A 9,714-nucleotide genomic window follows, 5' to 3' on the forward strand; every position below is an offset into this window, starting at 1 on the left:
AGGTGCTTTTTTTCCAAGAGATAATTGAACTTTCTGGTTTTTCATTGAAGACTTTTCGGTTCTCGTCCAAGAAGCTTTTTCAGCTTCTCGGACAAGCTGAAGAAGCTTGTCTGAAACGTTTTCAAACAAAAACCAGAAAGTTCCAGTTGCCTCTTGAAAAAAGCATCTTTCTGACAACCATGACCTGGATGACAGAGAATCTCCATAGACATTTAGTGAATACATTTGGATGCTTGACAACTGACTCACATTTACGACGGTTGCTGTGACCCAGAGTCACATGATCGCCTTTTGTGACCTCCTGACAAGCAATGTCAATGGGAAAACCAGATTCACTTAACAATCGTGTTACTAAGTTAAGAACTGTAGTGATTCATTTAACAAATGTGAGAAAAGCCATAAAATGGGGCAAAACTCACTTCACAAATTTCTCACTTAACAACATAAAGTTGGGGCTCAATTGTGGTCGTAGGTTGAGGACTATCTGTACTGTATCACCCAATCCCGAGGAGCCTGGAAAATCTCTTAGGGTGGCAAAAAGAGGCAGGCTCCTCATGTCACCTCTTCAGAACAAGGGATGGGAGACAGCCTGGGCAGTGTAGACGATAGTTCCTAGTGGATTACTGACCATTACCATCCACCATCCCAAATAATTATGCATTTTTCCCACCACTCTGCTTAAGTGGATGAAGAAGAAAGAATTTTCAAATAATTTAGGCTAGTTTCCCAATGCTATAACCTGATTTTCTTGCGTGTACTTCTGAGGTCAAGTTATATGTGTGAATGGGATCTCCCTTTATGCTTCAGGGTGAGAAAATCAAGCAACTGCCATTCCTGACCACTAGATGGCAGAATACATTAGTTCTGTTGCCACCCAGCGGTCCTGCAGATTTGTGCAATCTCTTATGTGAGCTCTAACTTTGGTTTATTGAGTTTATTGGGTTTGATCACTGAACCATTACTTTGTTTGCTGGGTTCATAGGACACCCTTATCCTCCAGTCAGCCTCCCCCTTTAGCCTACTGTGTTATGTGAACTGGGCCAGTATTTATTTGAGGGGTTTCCCTCAAGAGGGTTGACCCCCTCTTCTTCGTGGCAGCCCGTCAAATATTGGAACACTGATTGTTCCAATATTCCAACTTGTTCGTGTCTTCTCAAATCAGGGATGTAATGCTGAGAAATACTTAACAGCATTCTCAACAGAGACTGACTAAGGACATTTCATCTGGGTTATAACTCCTGTAAGAGATATTGAACGTCCAAGAATAGCATTTTGGAAGGTCAAGAAGGCTTTTCCTCTTGCCTCCTGTCTGCCTGTAAAACCTCTGTAATCTTAATTTACAATTGCAGGAAAGCTCTTTTTGTCCAGGCAAATAAACACATTGGTTGGTAGGTAGAACTGCTAGATCTCCACTGCAAATACCCAGATGATCATGAGATGGTAGCAGCGGTGAATTCCAGCAGATTCTGACAGGTTCTGGAGAACCGGTAGTGGAAATTTTGAGCAGTTTGGAAAACTGGTAGCGGAAATTTTGAGTTGTTCAGCAAACCGGCAAATACCACCTCCGGCTGGCCCCAGAGTGGAATGGGAATGGGAATTTTGCAGTATCCTTCCCCTGGAGTGGGGTGGGAATGGAGATTTTGCAGTATCCTTTCCCTGCCACGCCCACCAAGCCATGTCCACCAAGGCACACCATGCCCACCAAGCCATGCCCACAGAACTAATAGTAAAAAAAAAATTGGATTTCACCACTGGATGGTAGCAAAGATTTAGAGTGTTCTGGATTTTCTTGCTACTGTTTGAAGGTCATCCAGAGTTTTGCTGTCTTAAGTCTAGTAGACCTGTTTCTAAGCCTCATTTAATTCAGTGGAAATTTAATCCAAAACATGATACCGGTATCAGAAAGTAAATGGAAAAAAGTAAGCAATGATTTTGTTTTGATTTTTAAAATATAATTTGTTTTATTTGTAAAATACTTGGTGTTCTTAAAACAAGTTGGGATCATTCAGTGTGTCTGCCATCTGCCCTGAGATTTCTTCAGTATTAATGAGAGAGAATTATTAGCATTATGTTCTGAATGTTGCCTCAAAGGCCTCATACTTTTATCTCATGGAAAATAGGCGTTATCCATTGTCGCAGCTGACAGAGCTTTGAGGAGCCACTGAATTCATGCTTATCAAATTGCCACCTCTGCTTTGGTACTGATAGGAGGAATGATGATTGCAGGGCCCAGCCTTTGCTTCAAAAGGCTTTTGTTTTGGTTTGTTTTACATTTGGAAGGCAGGATTATAGCTGAAATTACAGGTCAGCCTTTTATTTTATTTTTTCAGTGACTTCATGTTGAGCCCAACTCCTGGTGACTACACCCATCCAGTTAAACCAGCGTTTAGCATCAAGCAAGGGCATCCTTTATTTCAGTTGGCTAACAAGTCAATGTATACCCTATTTCAGAAAACGATCATCACTTTGGCAGGAGCCACACAAGGAAACAAAGAAGACTAAAAAGGCTTGAGAACCAGGAGGAAGGAAGTGCTAAATCTGTGGAAATCACAGTCCCTTGAAAAACAAATAATAGATACAATTGGTCCAAGAGGTTGGAAGTGACTGCTAATAAGAGGTTATCTGTTCAGTCTCCTACTTGGGGGAAATTCTTTGCATACTAATATAGGCAATCTGCAAAAAGAAAACAGCAGGGGAACATTTGCATGACATGCTAAGACCGAGGGCCATTTGAGGGTGGGGACTGAAGATGATGCCTGCAATTGTGCAATATAAACATTGCTCTCTTTCCTCCCCTGAGTTGCACAGGCTCTTCAATCATAAAGTCCTGGTCCAAATCAGCATTTCTCAGCCTTAGCAACTTTAAAATGTATGATCTTCAATTCCCAGAATTCCCCAGCCAATTTGATTGGCAGAAACCTTGACTAGACATTCTTATAACAAGCAATTGTGCCTCCATCTTACCTACTCTTATGAGTGCCTCTTTAATTTTTGGCATCATCAGAACTCAGATCAGCCACTATTTGGGATTACTTGGAAGGCTTGGCATAAAGATCTAATTCCTCTTGCTGCAAACCCAAAATGGCAGCTTCTCTGAATTCAGATGAAATTGAACTCTTTATTTTAAAGGCCCAGTGGGATATGTTAGATGCTACCATGCAGAGAACCAGGTTCCTTAACCTAGGATGTTGAATTGACACAGAGAATAGCAAAACTGAACCTGGAAGGTAGCTCCCTGGATAACTGGTCAATGAAGGAGATGTCACTGGGCTATAAGACAGTCTTTCTACTTGTAATGTATTAAGCTATAATTGCTGGGTATGTACAAGAGGCTAAAGCCCAGTGATGGATTACAAGTATGTTGGAGTCACATATCCAGGGTATCAGACAGTAGTGTTTGGGTTTGGCTTATTCTGTCAAGTGAGCCTAACTTAAAAAAAAAAAAAAAGAGTAAGTCTTTGACAGTATTTTCCAAGCCAGTACTGGCAGTGATGGTAGTTATGGTCCAACACATCTGAAGAAAACCAGAGGGAGAAAATCTGGAAAAGATAAAAAGTATTCTCAAAATACACTTTTGAAGCCCTCAAGTAGCTCTTATTTCTTTAGAAGTTGATAATAAATTTCAAAGTCTCAGGGAACACCTGCATAAAAATTACTATATCTACAGCTCATATTATTTTCAGTTATGACCTTCCTGGGTTTCTGCAGAACACCGGATGAGAAATATTAATACATAGTTATACATACACATACATAGAATGTGTGTGTGTGTGAATGAATAAAATAGCTTGCAAGTTCCTTCTAGGTCCGAAAAGTGACTGGTTAGTTCACCAAGTTGGCTTTCTATTGAAGCAGGAGTAGAACTCACTAATTCCTGGTCTCCAGCTTCATGCCTTAACCACAACCCCAAAATGGCAGATGCATGTGTGTTTACAAGCTTCTTGATGAACTTTGTAGGCATGCAGTTCAATTCTGTGTACAGGATATTTTTTAGAATTCTGCTTTGCCAAATTCCATGGATTTTATTCCTGAAATAAGACTGTGCATATAAGACTGGGGTCTTAGACAAACTGCAGTTTTGCTTTAGCTAGCATCCAGATATGGGTTTATTCAAAGCTGAGATTACTTCTGCATTTGATTTCATAGCAGAGTTTGAATGACAAATATAAAAAAACAAATATAAATTAATCACTGATGCAGTTACATGCATGAATTATTTAGAAACTACTCTCAGAATATTGGCAGCAAAATGAACCTCTTGAAGATTTGCTAGACCATGCTTAAAAATAATTTGTTGAAACCAAAGATCAAGAAAGAAAACAAGAATTAGCACAGCAAAAAAAAAAAAAAAAGAGAGAGAGAGAGAAAGATTTGATTATTAGATTTCAAGGCCATCTGATTACAAAAGTATACTTTGGCTTAAATATTGGAAAGAACATATAATTTAAGGAAGACAATTGCACAGATAAAATCGCATAAATAACATCCAGATAGGCTTTGCAAATATCCTAACTTCAGACCTTGAAATAAATCCAAGTCTTAAGAGACTTTCAGAACATTTGAAGGGTGGGAGGCATCCATATTTTGGGAAGGATGCTGTTCCAGGTCAGGGGCTATGGCAGAAATGGTATATTTCCAAGACCCAAGATGACATTTAATTGAGCAAATAACCAGGGTGTTGGCCATGAAGAGCTTTATAGGTGATGAACAGCACCTTAAATTCTACTCAGAAACCAACTGGTAAACTGTAGCTTTTAAAGTTGCAGTGATATATGAAGTTATGAGGAGAATCTATTAGTTCCTGTGCCACTATATTTTGACCCAGCTGTGACTTCTGAATGGCCTTCAAAGGCAGACCCATATATAGCAAATTGCAGTTGTCCAGTTTTGAGGACTGAGTGAAGTGTTAGCCAGTCAAAGGAATAAAATGTTACAATTTGTCAGATACAGCAGGTAAAATCTTATGACTTACCTACCTTCTAGGGAACAATGTCTAATTTATAAAAGAATTTGTTTCTAGGACTTGTATATGACTATAAGCTATAGAAAGTAAATATAGGTATCTATACTTACGAAGATAACATACTTGATATTTCTTATGATGCTCAATAAAAGCAAATGTTGGACTTTGAAGAAGCAGGCTAGGAAGAGTATTGAAGCTCTTGAACATTGGTGTTGGACAAGACTGCTGAGGATCCCATGGGCAAATCAATCTACCGTTTTCACTCAGCACAAATGACCAGTACTCAAATTAGCTTACTTCAGGATACATTATGCAAAGACCTAGCTCTCTCTGAATAGCTTTCTAATGCTGGGAATGGTGGAAGGAAGAGGAGGAATAATAGCGAGGTGGATGGGCTCAGTGACAGTGGTCATAGATGCAGGACTAGGATTGGGGCAGATTGTCATGAATGGTCGCTGAGTCAACATCAAATTGATGGTAGATCATCAATCTCAAAGCCAAAGTATTAACTGCTTTCTGTAAAATGTTGCCAATTTGTACACCATTGTTGCTTATATGAAATACAAGTTTGCAGGAACAGAATATCCTTCTAGACCTGGCCAAAGTCCATATTGGTTTAGCATTTTGCTTTACATGAGAATCAATCAGAAATCCTAGGGTGCTTACAAGCAGGTGGAGAACTTTCCTTCCTCTGCTACCAAAACAACTGGGTGTTTGGAAGAATACCATCCCTAAGTTGAAAGTCACTTCAAGGTTAATAAATATATCGCAAAAACCAGACTTGTTTTAGGAGTCTGTTTCAGCCCTTTGGCCGACAGCCATAGACTAAGTGCTACAAGGCTGTCCAGAAACTTCGTGCTATTTAGATATCATCACTGAAGTGCATCTGCAAAATTTTGAGGGAGTGTTGCAAAGATTGACAGACTATAGCTTTTAAATGTGATGCAATAAATGTGTGTGCTTTAAATGTAACAGTAGGTGGTCACATCACTGTGGTACAAAGCCTATACAAGTGAACAGAGAAAATTCAAACAGAATATGTAGGTTAGGATTGTGGAGTTCATGGTGCTCTCCAAGCTTGGTTGTTTGCTTGTAGACATTTCAATACCTAAGTTGTAACACTATATTGCGTGTAGAATTTGCTCCCTGTGTATAGAAGTACATCATCTTGCCCTGCCATTTTTGTTGGGGGTGTTTTTTTCCAATAATGTTGCTTAGTTGGGTAATGAAATATCTGTAAGTAACGGCTCTAAATGCTCCCAAGTCAGGAGTCCTAAACCTTTTAGGAATTATACCAAATTCCTGCCAAATGCTAGCTGCTGTACTCTCTTGAACATGTTGCAATAAGTGGGGAGGAATGGCAATGCAAACAACCTTTCAGAAGTAAAAAAAAAAAATGGTGAATCAGATATTGTACTAATAAATTATAACCTGGACAGTGAATTTAGCTTGTGATGTTCCAGTGTATGGCATATAGCATGGTTATGAAAATCATAAAAGATGACAGTAATCCCTTGATATTTTTTGCATTACATTCATTCATTCATAGCTGCAGACAAAACTATGCACAAAAAGATAGGTGCTAAGTTTAGTTTGAGGTGTTAAATACTACAATGCTAGAACTTATATGGAAGGGAATTTACTGTCGTCATTAAACATCAGTGGTTGCTGTCAATCCTCAATTCACAAAACAGATTCCACTTATAGCAAGTGCTCAGAGGCAGCATTGCAGAGAACACGGATACAAACATAGAATTCAAAAGGACACACTTCATATAAATGCAGATGGATTTATTATTTCTCTCTACAGAATAAACATGTTAATATATCTCAGTGGTAATGACAATACTTATTTGTAATTTTGTTTGGTGACTATAAATAGAACAAGTCAAACAGCTAGCAAAAAGTTGCTTAGTTTGCAAAATTGCTCAAATTATATCCATCTAAAACATCACCATTTATCCTTAGGAATGGCCTGCTTTGCCATTGCAAAATATTGATGTAACTTTTGTAGGGCCCTTTATGGGCACAAACGTTTTAGTTATGAAGGAGGCATGTTCAAATAGACCATAAAGTGTCTTTTCTTCAGCAAGTTACTTATACTATAGAGCAGGGCTGTCAAACCCGCAGCCCAGGCCAGATGCGTCATGCGCTGGCCACACCCAGTTTAGTGGAGGAGGAAAAAGTTGCAATATGTCACATGACGCTGCCATGATGACGCGAGTTTAACACCCCTGCTATAGAGAGAACTCTTTGGAAGGACAGCTGTGGCAAAACTATTAGTTACAAGGGATCTTGGCTTTTTTTGTAGCTGAATAGTAGCTAAAGGTTCAAACATTCCTGAAAAGAATGAAATGAGCATCCTGTCACCCAGCTACAAAACCATTAGCTGAAACGTTTGCTCAAACTTTCAAGAATAGTTTGGAGTAATTTTTTAGAGACAACATCACAGTGAAATTTATGATCAATCTGTTTGATGTTATTTGTTGGTATTTTTCTTTGAAGCATTTATCACAAGCAGGTACAGTTAAGCTTGCATTACTTCTGAGGTGAATCCTCTGATGCCTGGAACAACCCAAATGTCATCAGATATACTGTTGTTTTGTATTTAGTTATTATTTGGGTCTGAATTTCTTCACTGGAACAAGAAATAAATCACAACATTAATGGCTGTCAAAAAAAATTATGCAGCCTACTTTGAAAAACTCAACAACCATCTAGCATTCTTGGCCATCCAAAGATATTTGTGGAAGCAACCTGGTTGGATTCCATTATGTTGTCAGCCCATAAGACTGCTATGTAAATAAATTGAAGGTGGTACATCAAGTTCCTTGAAAAAAGATGCATACGTAGTAATGAATGGATCTAATGAATACAAGAACAAATTAATGAAGACTGAATCAATTTATATTCATCTACAAAAATATGATTGGTGTTCTATCTGTTGTATGATTCCTTTCACTTCCCCCTTTACTTTCCCAGAGAAAGTAAAAACAGCCATATTGAATCATAGGCTGATTTCAGGCTGATTGTTAGATTTTTGAATAATCTTAAAATTTCAAACTCTGATCCACCCAATCATGGGTTACTTACTAGGCACATATTTGAAATTACAAATATGGAGGCAGCCTATGATGCTCAGCTACAGTGCCCCAATTTAAAATGTTCTTACTCTACAGAAGAACTGCAAACCTACAACCAGACTGCTGTCAGACAACCATGATTATGCTAAGGCTATGGCATGATTTATTTCTTTTATTTTACCAGGAAGTCTTCAACTCCCATGCCTTGCACTTTATAGGGCAATTCCCACCTCCTTTTATCTAGCTTTTTAGTTCTTAAAAGAGGTTTCACATTGTTAAGAGATTAACATTTGTGGAAGGGAATCTTATAAGGACTTCCTGGTGCCTATTGAAAGTCTGGGGTTTAGATAAGGGAATATAAATGCCTCTTAGTATCTTCTCAGAATAGGCTGTTTTCAAGAAGGTATGCAAAATCTATCAAAGGCACTTTTTTCACCAGGTCAAACAATCCTGGCAGCATAAAGAACAATAGAAATTAAAGCAAAATAGAATTCAGCACAATATACAGATAGAAATACACATACACACCACACCTCATCCTGAGGTCTAGAACTGAGTCTTTTTTTTTTGTTGTTGTTAGTTGCAAAGTTGTGCCGACCCATCGTGACCCCATGGACAACGTTCCTCCAGGCCTTCCTGTCCTCTACCATCCTCTGGAGTCCATTTAAGCTCATGCCGACTGCTTCAGTGACTCCATCCAGCCACCTCGTTCTCTGTCGTCCCCTTCTTTTGCCTTCAATCTCTTTACAGAATACCAATAGGATGGGAGCCACATTGGTCTAATGCTAAAGGGCAGATGGAGCAATAAAGTAGGCAGCTTCTGTGTATTAGTGGTACTTTCCTAACTCAAATATTCCAAGTCACACAATCTCTCCCTAAGTAATGTCATAGCTAAAAAAGTGAAAAATATTTCTTCTAACAATATTTAACTAGTTCTTGTGATTGCCAATGCAATGTTATTTTTTTAAATCTAAAATAGTAGTTAGAAAATAGAAAAGTTCAAGAAATAGATTCCTAACCTTTTTTTGCAGACTGAAGTTTGAAAATCAGTTATGGATCAACATATTAGAAACAATCAGCTTTCTAAAATGTTCAGACGCATAAAACACTAGCAGATACATGATTTTAGAGCTTTGTATATAAGGAAAATCATAAAATATGTCCTAAACCACCAGCAAACACTTGAGTAGAGAATTGAGATTTATTCTACAGTTTTTATCAATGCCAGTGATACAAGTTATATGATTTTCTGTTAAATATAAATTCAGATTTCAATGCTTGTATGGTTAGCAAAAGACATTTCGGAGTTAAAATTCAAATCACTTATTGGACCATGCTTCAGCAGAAATGGGATCAGCAAGTCAGATAGCAAATGTAGAAAAGAGCTGTCTATAAAAAGAGTGCCAAGTAATTGCTGTTGCCACCTTCTGGTAGAATAATCTAATGGTTCTTATTTGTCGAATAATATAGCTAAAATTTTAGTATTTTTGCCATTGTACTTATTCTTCAAAGCCTATATATTTAAATAAAAGGCCAGGAAGAAGGTAGAGCATATGCACCAAGACAAATTCCTTGTGTGTCCAATCACACTTGGCCAATAAAAAATTCTATTATTCTATTCTATTCTATTCTATTCTATTCTATTCTATTCTATTCTATTCTATTCTA

This window comes from Pituophis catenifer, unplaced genomic scaffold (assembly GCF_029215685.1).
Source record: "Pituophis catenifer annectens isolate HBS135680 unplaced genomic scaffold, rPitCat1.0.hap2 SCAF_1, whole genome shotgun sequence".
Classification (NCBI taxonomy): Eukaryota; Metazoa; Chordata; class Lepidosauria; order Squamata; family Colubridae; genus Pituophis; species Pituophis catenifer.